Source organism: Schistocerca americana, chromosome 2 (assembly GCF_021461395.2).
Source record: "Schistocerca americana isolate TAMUIC-IGC-003095 chromosome 2, iqSchAmer2.1, whole genome shotgun sequence".
Taxonomy (NCBI): Eukaryota; Metazoa; Arthropoda; class Insecta; order Orthoptera; family Acrididae; genus Schistocerca; species Schistocerca americana.
The window spans coordinates 139,791,939-139,802,708 of NC_060120.1; positions in this window are offsets into that span (position 1 = coordinate 139,791,939).

Below are 10,770 nucleotides of genomic sequence, written 5' to 3' on the forward strand. Positions count from 1 at the left end.
ATAGCGAATACCCTGTTCAAGAATCACAAGAGGAGGAGGTATACTTGGTTGGTTGGTTGGTTGGTTGTTTTGGGGAAGGAGACCAGACAACGTGGTCATCGGTCTCATCGGATTAGGGAAGGATGGGGAAGGAAGTCGGCCGTGCCCTTTCAGAGGAACCATCCCGGAATTTGTCTGGAGTGATTTAGGGATATCACGAGGTATACTTGGAAAAGGCCGGGAGATACTTGAAGATTTCAATTAGATTACATCATGGTCAGACAGAGATTCCGAAATCAGATACTGACTTGTAAGGCGTACCCAGGAGCAGATATAGACTCAGATCACAATATAGTAGTGATGAAGAGTAGGCTGAAGTTCAAGACATTAGTCAGGAAGAATCAATACGCAAAGAAGTGGGACACGGAAGTACTAAGGAATGACGAGATACGTTTGAAATTCTCTAACGCTATAGATACAGCAATAAGGAATAGCGCAGTATGCAGTACAGTTGAACAGGAATGGACATCTCTAAAAAGGGCCATCACAGAAGTTGGGAAGGAAAACATAGGTACAAAGAAGGTAGCTGCGAAGAAACCATGGGTAACAGAAGAAATAATTCAGTTGATTGATGAAAGGAGGAAGTACAAACATGTTCCGGGAAAATCAGGAATGCAGAAATACAAGTCGCTGAGGAATGAAATAAATAGGAAGTGCAGGGAAGCTAAGACGAAATGGCTGCAGAAAAAATGTGAAGACATCGAAAAAGATACGATTGTCAGAAGGATAGACTCAGCATACAGGAAAGTCAAAACAACCTTTGGTGACATTAAAAGCAACGGTGGTAACATTAGTAGTGCAACGGGAATTCCACTGTTCAATGCAGAGGAGACAGCAGATAGGTAGAAAGAATACATTGAAAGCCTCTATGAGGGTGAAGATTTGTCTGATGTGATAGAAGAAGAAACAGGAGTCGATTTAGAAGAGATAGGGGATCCAGTATTAGAATCGGAATTTAAAAGAGCTCTGGAGGACTTGCGGTCAAATAAGGCAGAAGGGATAGATAACATTCCATCAGAATTTCTAAAATCATTGAGGGAAGTGGCAACAAAACGGCTATTCACGTTGGTGTGTAGAATATATGAGTCTGGCGACATACCATCTGACTTTCAGAAAAGCATCATCCACACAATTCCGAAGACGGCAAGAACTGACAAGTGCGAGAATTATCGCACAATCAGCTTAACAGCTCATGCATCGAAGCTGCTTACAAGAATAATATACAGAAGAATGGAATAGAAAATTGAGAATGCGCTAGGTGACGATCAGTTGGGCTTTAGGAAAAGTAAAGGGACAAGAGAGGCAATTCTGACGTTACGGCTAATAATGGAAGCAAGGCTAAAGAAAAATCAAGTCTCTTTCATAGGATTTGTCGACCTGGAAAAAGCGCTCGACAATATAAAATGGTGCAAGCTATTCGAGATTCTGAAAAAAGTAGGGGTAAGCAATAGGGACAGACGGGTCATATACAATATGTACAACAACCAAGGAGGAATAATAAGAGTGGACGATCAAGAACGAAGTGCTCGTATTAAGAAGGGTGTAAGACAAGGCTGTAGCCTTTCGCCCCTACTCTTCAATCTGTACATCGAGGAAGCAATGATGGAAATAAAAGAAAGGTTCAGGAGTGGAATTAAAATACAAGGTGAAAGGATATCAATGATACGATTCGCTGATGACATTGCTATCCTGAGTGAAAGTGAAGAAGAATTAAATGATTTGCTGAACGGAATGAACATTCTAATGAGTACACAGTATGGTTTGAGAGTAAATCGGAGAAAGACGAAACTAATGGGAAGTAGTAGAAATGAGAACAGCGAGAAACTTAACATCAGGATTGATGGTCCCGAAGTCAATGAAGTTAAGGAATTCTAATACCTAGGCAGTAAAATAACCAATGACGGACGGAGCAAGGAGGACATCAAAAGCAGACTCGCTATGGCAAAAAAGGCATTTCTGGCCAAGAGAAGCCTACTAATATCAAATACCGGCCTTAATTTGAGGAAGAATTTTCTGAGGATGTACGTCTGGAGTACAGCATTGTGTGGTAGTGAAACATGGACTGTGGGAAAACAGAAGAGAATCGAAGCATTTGAGATGTGATGCTATAGACGAATGTTGAAAATTAGGTGGACTGATAAGGTAAGGAACGAGGAGGTTCTACGCAGAATCGGAGAGGAAAGGAATATGTGGAAAACACTGATAAGGAGAAGGGACAGGATGATAGGACATCTGCTAAGACATGAGGGAATGACTTCCATTGTACTAGAGGGAGCTGTAGAGGGCAAAAATTGTAGAGGAAGACAGAGATTGAAATACGTCAAGCAAATAATTGAGGATGTAGGTTGCAAGTGCTACTCAGAGATGAGCAGCAAGAAGATGTGGTGACCACCAATGACCGCTGGATGATACAGGTGGTATTTAACGCATGGAAAATGTGAATCGAAGTGAGACGAATAGAGGAAGCATCCACAAGTTTCTGGCAGGGTGCTGAGTGTCACAGACTGGCTAAAGGAGTTACAGGAGTATGTATGAGGATGCACAGGACTTACGAGAAGTTGATACAGGAGATGATGAAGGTCCTGGGTATTATACCGCATACAAGAACTAGAAAACTTTGAATCTATGCAAGGACGATTTCTGAAAACCGTGATGGTGAGGAGGACATCAGGAGAACGAACGCAAGTTTGTAGAAAAATATTTTGCCCAATATTCGGTTATTACCCCAGATAATCGAGGAAGTTATAAACTATGCAAAAACTGTGAAAAAATCAGGTAACCAGAAATTCAGAGGTAGCATCCCGAGGCAGAACTACTGAAGAGGGAAGTAGTGGTGACAAACTGGCTGAAATCCATGGAGAAATAGCGAGTAGAAAGAAAGCAGAGAGTTGTCGAAATTGCGAGAAGCTAAGCAGCAAGCTACTATTTTTGAAGTGTACAATAGGTACGACTGTATTTATTCCATTGAACCGTTGCTGTATTAATACAACAGTCTAGTTGGTTGTTACATTAAGTATACATTATTCAGATTGTATACAGTGTGGCCACAAAGTGCAATTCATTGCCACTTCACCATCTAAGACAGATACGACAGTCAAAACTTGGTTGTCTAATGTAAATGCTTCAAATATTTACATAAATTATAGAAATCTACTATTTTTAATAGAACATACACTTAAAACTGTGAAAGCAGAGTAGAATTTATAACCAATTCATATGGTTGCACTGTGTGTGTGAGCACAAAATGTCCAACGACTGTTTCTGTAAGTCACATTCACTGTGATTAATTGTATGACTTTTTTTATAATCAAATTTACAGGTACAAATTTTTCGCTTTGTGTTTTTTTTTCCTTTCATTTCCTTTGTAATACGATACTTTGCTAATGAGACAAATTTCGAAATATTTTTTTAATGCTGCATGTACACGCATGAGATGAAATTTTAAGATGAGGCTGAGGTGGAAAGAAATTCTAAATTAACTGTGATATATAAACCATAGAGATGATGATGATAATCAGGCAGGCGTGGAAATATTATACGATTTTTTTAAAGAAATTTTATAATGAGGCAAGTGTGGAAAGATAGAGAGATGTCGATGGGACAAATGTGTAAACATTTTATGCACACATGTGACATGAAATTTAAAGATGAGGCAGTACAGTATTCACGGAGGTGGAACATTATGTGGTGTGTGTGTGTGTGTGTGTGTGTGTGTGTGTTCATATATAATTATGTTTGAAGGTTTCGCCATTTTAAGTAAATATATTTGATCATGGGGCCTATTCGAGGGAAACTTGCATAACTTTTTCCAGAAATAAGGCATATCTTCAATCTTGGCGCAAATGAAGCATCCATAATTTCACAGTTACAGTATGAGTGGCTATCTATTTTTAACACCACAAGTGATTGTGGGGGAGAGGGGAATGTGGAGGGGAAACGAGGGAGGTTGAGATTTAGGAGATACAACGCACAGATTTTTCCACCACCTTGCATCTTTTAAGTTTTCACTATCCACCTTCTAGCGTTTCGTAATTTGACACCAATGCCATCTTGGACTTTCCGGTGGCTGCAGTGCTGACTAGGAGCAGAAACTTGAAACGTTGGTCAAAGCCTTCATAGATAAACTACTAACTGGCTTAATTCATGACTTTTCTTTGTTAGTTATTCCATGTACATTGATAACAAACATGTTCACTAGTTTGTTGGTCCATTTATCGAACGCAATAGAGCAGCAATTCAGGGTGACTTGGATCCGAAATTTCTTAAAGATTTCGTTGGTATTTGACACCAGGAGTCTACGCACAGTTCACTCAAGACAAGTTAATTAAGGGCTGGTTGTTAGTTCGTGCTGAGCTGGCACCCAGTACCTTCTCATATGAGATCCATCGGATTCAGGTCTGGTGAATTTCCCAACTACGATATCAACGTGAGGTACTATCACTCTCCTCAAATCACTTTAGCGTGACTGCTGCCTTGTGACACCAACTCTTTATGTCAGTACACCTTCCCATTTGCGGCCTTTATCCTCACTAGAATAAGTTTCCATTCGTCTCCGCTCAGCTCATACTTTTCCATGTATGGCAAGCGGTAAGGCTCTACTTTTCGATATAAACTTCTTGTATGTTTCCAGAATGAAATTTTTCACTCTGCAGTGGAGTGGCGCTGATATGAAACTTCCTGGCAGATTTAAACTGTGTGTCGGGCCGGGACTCGAACTCGGGACCTTTGCCTTTCTCTGACGCAGCTTTCCATGTAGGTATATCATGTGCAAGTCCCTTCCTCTCTGCTTAACTATTGCTCCTTACTATTACCTGAAAGTGTTTACTTGTTCAAGGTTAGGTCATCCTGTATAATTTTCACTCCCCCCCCACACACACACACACATACGCGCGCGCGTTCTCTCCATTGCTAAATCAGGTATCCCTTGACGCCTCAGAATGTATTGTACAAAGATATCGTCTAATTCAATAAAGCACGTTTCCCTCCAAATCGATTCACTACCTCTTCATTAATCAATCCACTCGTCTAATCGTCAGCAGTTTTCGTAATACTACATCTCACAATTTTCTATTCTCTTCCCGCCTCTACTGGTTATCGTTGACATTTCACTTTCATATAAAACAAATTTATCTTTTACTTTCCTATTTCCACTTTACATTTTCCATCTTCTTTTCGTCGATCACTATCAGTTCTTTTGCTGCCTAAATAAAAATACTCATCTATTACTTTGTCTCATTTCCTAGTCTAAGTGTGTGAGCATCAGTTAATTTAAAACGAGTAACTTGTGTTACTCTTGTCGTACTAGTGCTGACATTCCTTTCATAACGTAGTTTGCAAGACGCGATCTATTATGTGTAACTGCTCTTTCAAGTCACTTGCTGTTCGTGTCTAGATAACAGTGTCATCGGCAAGCATCAAAGATTTTATGTATTCTCCCTGAACTTAAATCCCTTTTCCAAATTTTCTGGGTTCCTTTACTGCTTGCCTATTAGTCTCTTTTCAACCAACGATCCCTTTCATGTACTTCGACTCTTGTAACTGCATTCTTTTTTTATGTTGTCTATGGCTGTCGTTCCCCCTATTTTGTCCCTAACAACATCAGAATTTCAAAGAATATGTTCCAGTCAGAAACGTCGAAAGCTGTTTTTTAATCTACAAATGAATCTTTACCATTCTTCAGTCTATCTTCTAACATAGATCGTAACATCAACACTACCTTGTGTGTCCATACATTTCTCCGAAACGAATGATAAAACTGTCCTAGGTCAGCTGCAGTCAATCCTCCAAATCATCGGTAGGTAATTCTGTTAACATTGTCAAAACAAAACTTGTTAAACTGATGGTTCTTTAATAGTTACTCTTCAGCTGCTGAGTTAGTAGGTCAACATTTTTGTGTTGCGTGGTAGGAGGTTGGGTTTATGTCCATCTTGGCAATGATAACCTATTCACTATGCCGTTCAACTGCATTCCTATTTAATTTTCGCTCTTACTTCTACTCTTACTTTACTCTAATTTTTTCCGTTGTTAACACGGGACTTAGCTCACTAGAAATCGTTTCTTCCCCGCAGTTCCTTAATTTCCACTGGGTCAAACTTAAACGTATGTACACTCCTGGAAATGGAAAAAAGAACACATTGACACCGGTGTGTCAGACCCACCATACTTGCTCCGGACACTGCGAGAGGGCTGTACAAGCAATGATCACACGCACGGCACAGCGGACACACCAGGAACCGCGGTGTTGGACGTCGAATGGCGCTAGCTGCGCAGCATTTGTGCACCGCCGCCGTCAGTGTCAGCCAGTTTGCCGTGGCATACGGAGCTCCATCGCAGTCTTTAACACTGATAGCATGCCGCGACAGCGTGGACGTGAACCGTATGTGCAGTTGACGGACTTTGAGCGAGGGCGTATAGTGGGCATGCGGGAGGCCGGGTGGACGTACCGCCGAATTGCTCAACACGTGGGGCGTGAGGTCTCCACAGTACATCGATGTTGTCGCCAGTGGTCGGCGGAAGGTGCACGTGCCCGTCAACCTGGAACCGGACCGCAGCGACGCACGGATGCACGCCAAGACCGTAGGATCCTACGCAGTGCCGTAGGGGACCGCACCGCCACTTCCCAGCAAATTAGGGACACTGTTGCTCCTGGGGTATCGGCGAGGACCATTCGCAACCGTCTCCATGAAGCTGGGCTACGGTCCCGCACACCGTTAGGCCGTCTTCCGCTCACGCCCCAACATCGTGCAGCCCGCCTCCAGTGGTGTCGCGACAGGCGTGAATGGAGGGACGAATGGAGACGTGTCGTCTTCAGCGATGAGAGTCGCTTCTGCCTTGGTGCCAATGATGGTCGTATGCGTGTTTGGCGCCGTGCAGGTGAGCGCCACAATCAGGACTGCATACGACCGAGGCACACAGGACCAACACCCGGCATCATGGTGTGGGGAGCGATCTCCTACACTGGCCGTACACCACTGGTGATCGTCGAGGGGACACTGAATAGTGCACGGTACATCCAAACCGTCATCGAACCCATCGTTCTACCATTCCTAGACCGGCAAGGGAACTTGCTGTTCCAACAGGACAATGCACGTCCGCATGTATCCCGTGCCACCCAACGTGCTCTAGAAGGTGTAAGTCAACTACCCTGGCCAGCAAGATCTCCGGATCTGTCCCCCATTGAGCATGTTTGGGACTGGATGAAGCGTCGTCTCACGCGGTCTGCACGTCCAGCACGAACGCTGGTCCAACTGAGGCGCCAGGTGGAAATGGCATGGCAAGCCGTTCCACAGGACTACATCCAGCATCTCTACGATCGTCTCCATGGGAGAATAGCAGCCTGCATTGCTGCGAAAGGTGGCTATACACTGTACTAGTGCCGACATTGTGCATGCTCTGTTGCCTGTGTCTACGTGCCTGTGGTTCTGTCAGTGTGATCATGTGATGTATGTGACCCCAGGAATGTGTCAATAAAGTTTCCCCTTCCTGGGACAATGAATTCACGGTGTTCTTATTTCAATTTCCAGGAGTGTATTTCCGCTTACGTTCTGTAGGTTGTTTTTTAGATGAATACATTAACCGATATGTTGGCCCTTTCGGCTTATTGTCGTCCGTTTGGGTTCATGGCACCCTTCAGGAATCTTGGGGCCATATCTTCCGCTTACTCGGCGGTCCGCTAATTGTGGCATTTACTCATAGGCCAGGTATATTCGGTCCTGTCCCTTTTGCAACTTTAACGTGATGATACACCATATTTAAGCTGATGATGTGGCTTTTAGTCTACGAAACCGGTCGTTAAATAAATTATTTACAAGAGCAGCCAAGCGGTTATTATTCAAGATCATCATGAGTAGTTCCGTAAAATACCCGTTGGTGTATTACTTTCCCTCGTGGCTATTTTGCCCAGGTGTATGTTCTGTATATCGGCTTTTGACCTATAACTGGCCCATATTGTCTAATGATCTAACGATGGATCAAGTATTTATGAAGACAGTTATCCCTGAAAGTATAGAAAACGCTGTTGCCCCTCTTCAGGCACTACGTATCTGTCTGATTTCTTCACATGTGCCTCAGATGTAACTGTACTTGCGGAACGACTGTCTATATCAGTGAGACACGTAGGCCACCCTGTAGGGTCAGCATTAAAAATTGCAGAGGACTTTTGAGGAATTTGTATTTATTGTGTTATAATAAAAATACTATAAGCTTATGACTTTTGTAGTTGTTATAGCAGTACTCATTATAAATTAGCGTCATCATTTGTTAATAATGACCAGGAGAGGTGATAACATTTTATCGACTGTACCTGAAAACTAACGTCGCTTTTCCCTTTGCGTCTATGCATAAAATATTGTTCGGTTCGTTAAAACTTTGGAATGGAGCTTCGCATACATTAACAGATTTCCATTAGGCCCCGTCAGGCTCAAAGAGAAGTGAAAGGAAGTAGGGGGATGGGTTGAGATGAAGGGATAGGGGGAGTTAGCTGCTTTGCCTGATTATCAATGTATCAAGTTTAAAGTACATAGTACTACATGAACAGTCACGAGGGCATACTATTCAAACGAAAAAGGAAAATTTAAGAAGAAAATTAAAATAATGAAAATGTTGACATTATTTATTAGTGTTGATAATACCGAACATTAGGTTATTTTTTGCTATCACTTGCGAAATTTAAGACACGACAACTGCAGTATTCTTTACGCTAAACAACCTGCTGTCTCCATCAGAAATTGATAAATATATGACTAAATAATACACCGCTTCAATTTCCTTAAAACAAATCGCAAGTTATTGTTGTTTTCCAAATAAGAATCATAAATCACGTTAATGAAACTGCCCCACGACAAGTATATTTCACAAAAAATACAGTTTGTACCTTAGTACAATCGACTGGATTAATTTTAAATAAAAAAAACTAAATCAATAGCTTGAATAGTATAACTTTAGATAACCTTCTCCCGGAGAACATAGCTAAAATTTTTTCAGTAAACGTTATTCCTGGATTGCGTAGTAGTTTTTTTGAAAAAGCTTCCATGCACAATGGTTACCTGGACCGCTCAGATAAACTCATCTCTAGATACGGCAGAGAGAAAACCACAAAGTCCCTTCAATGAACCAAGAAGAGTACAGTCGACAAGAGAAATGAGTGCAGAAGAATCAAAAGCTGTGTAATTTCATTGACATATATTGCTGACCATGGGGTATTTTGATTGCATTATTCGTCTCAGTAACATAAAATGTACCGTTAAAAAAGTCATATTATGACAGCAAAATGAAATTAGTACAACACTAACCACGCTACTTCAACAACAAGAGTAACAGCAAATTTTAATTCAGTATGTCAGTAGACCTATTCTGGCACGTTTTCATGGTCCAGATGTGTAGCAGATCAGATACAGCTTGAATGGCACCCCGTAATGGAAGTTATAGTGAAATCTGAAGAGAAAAAGTGTAACTCCACATATTACGATGGGTTAAAGCTATTGGCAGTGTGTTTGCTTATCTAAAAGACTCAGGAACAAGACTGTCGGTTCTGAATGAAACCGAACTGAAATGGAGAAACATATACAACTCACTCAACTATGACAGTAGTTTTGATATGGAATTATTAATCATAAAAAGGACTTAAGTTGTTGCTAAATTTCCTGGCCTTAAATATTTGCTCTGGCTGAATAATTTATCTTGCTGTAATGGACAAACACTGGGAAACCAGTTAATTACAACAGTGCCATATACTAGGGATATTAGGAAAGTAAGTTCCGATCTTTCAAGAAATGGAAACCACTGTGAAAATCTAATAAAGCTTTGAAAATATGTGTTCGACAGTGTCTCTAGTATGCCTGTCGGTCACATCACTTCGCTCTTTTCAGTTTTGAGCGCACGGTGAACGCATAAAGATGCGTAGAAAATAGTGTCTCCCGCCCAGTATGAGGACCTGGTGAGAGATTTCACCCGATGTTATGCAGCCCACATTACAGAACTGTCATACGGTTCCTACTTCGTGACAATTCTCGGACGCAATCTGCAGGGGCACTGAAAATTCTCCTGTAGCGTTTACGATGGGAAGTGTTCGATCACCCGCACTACAGCCCGTAATTAGCTCCCTCTGTGTTTCATCTATGTTCACATTAACTACTGGCTACGAAGACAACATTTTCGCCCTGAAAATGAACTGTAAATGAGCGTAGAGAATTTGCGGGAAGCACAGGCGGCTGCCTTCTATGACTAGGGTAGTGGAAAGTTGGTACAACGCTACGACAAATGACTAAGTCAGAATGGTGACTATGTAGAGCAGTGGCTGGAAGCTGTAGCTAACTGTCGCAGATCAAATATTTCGATTTTGAAAGTGGTTTCCATTTTGCAATCAATCGGAACTTACTTTCCGAATAGCCCTAGCAAAATCTTCAGTTGCGTATACAAGCTGATTACGTAATTTTGTATTGTGGTTACTAACGCAAATATTCCCTGAGATTACTAAATTTAGATTGCCTGAATTACTTCGCTCAGTAATTTTGTCAAAACACTCTTAATACAACAAAATTTATCTAACTTTAAAATGGCTTTGAACAGGACGTTACACACGCAACGAAGCAAACTAAAATTTACTATTTTATTTTTGCACTGCCTAGCAAGAAAAGGGAAGCATTCAGAAGCTGTGGTTGGATATCAATTTATCTTTGTACACTACAACCATCGGCTGGTAGGTAAATGATTAGAGCTGCAGTAATGTTCATG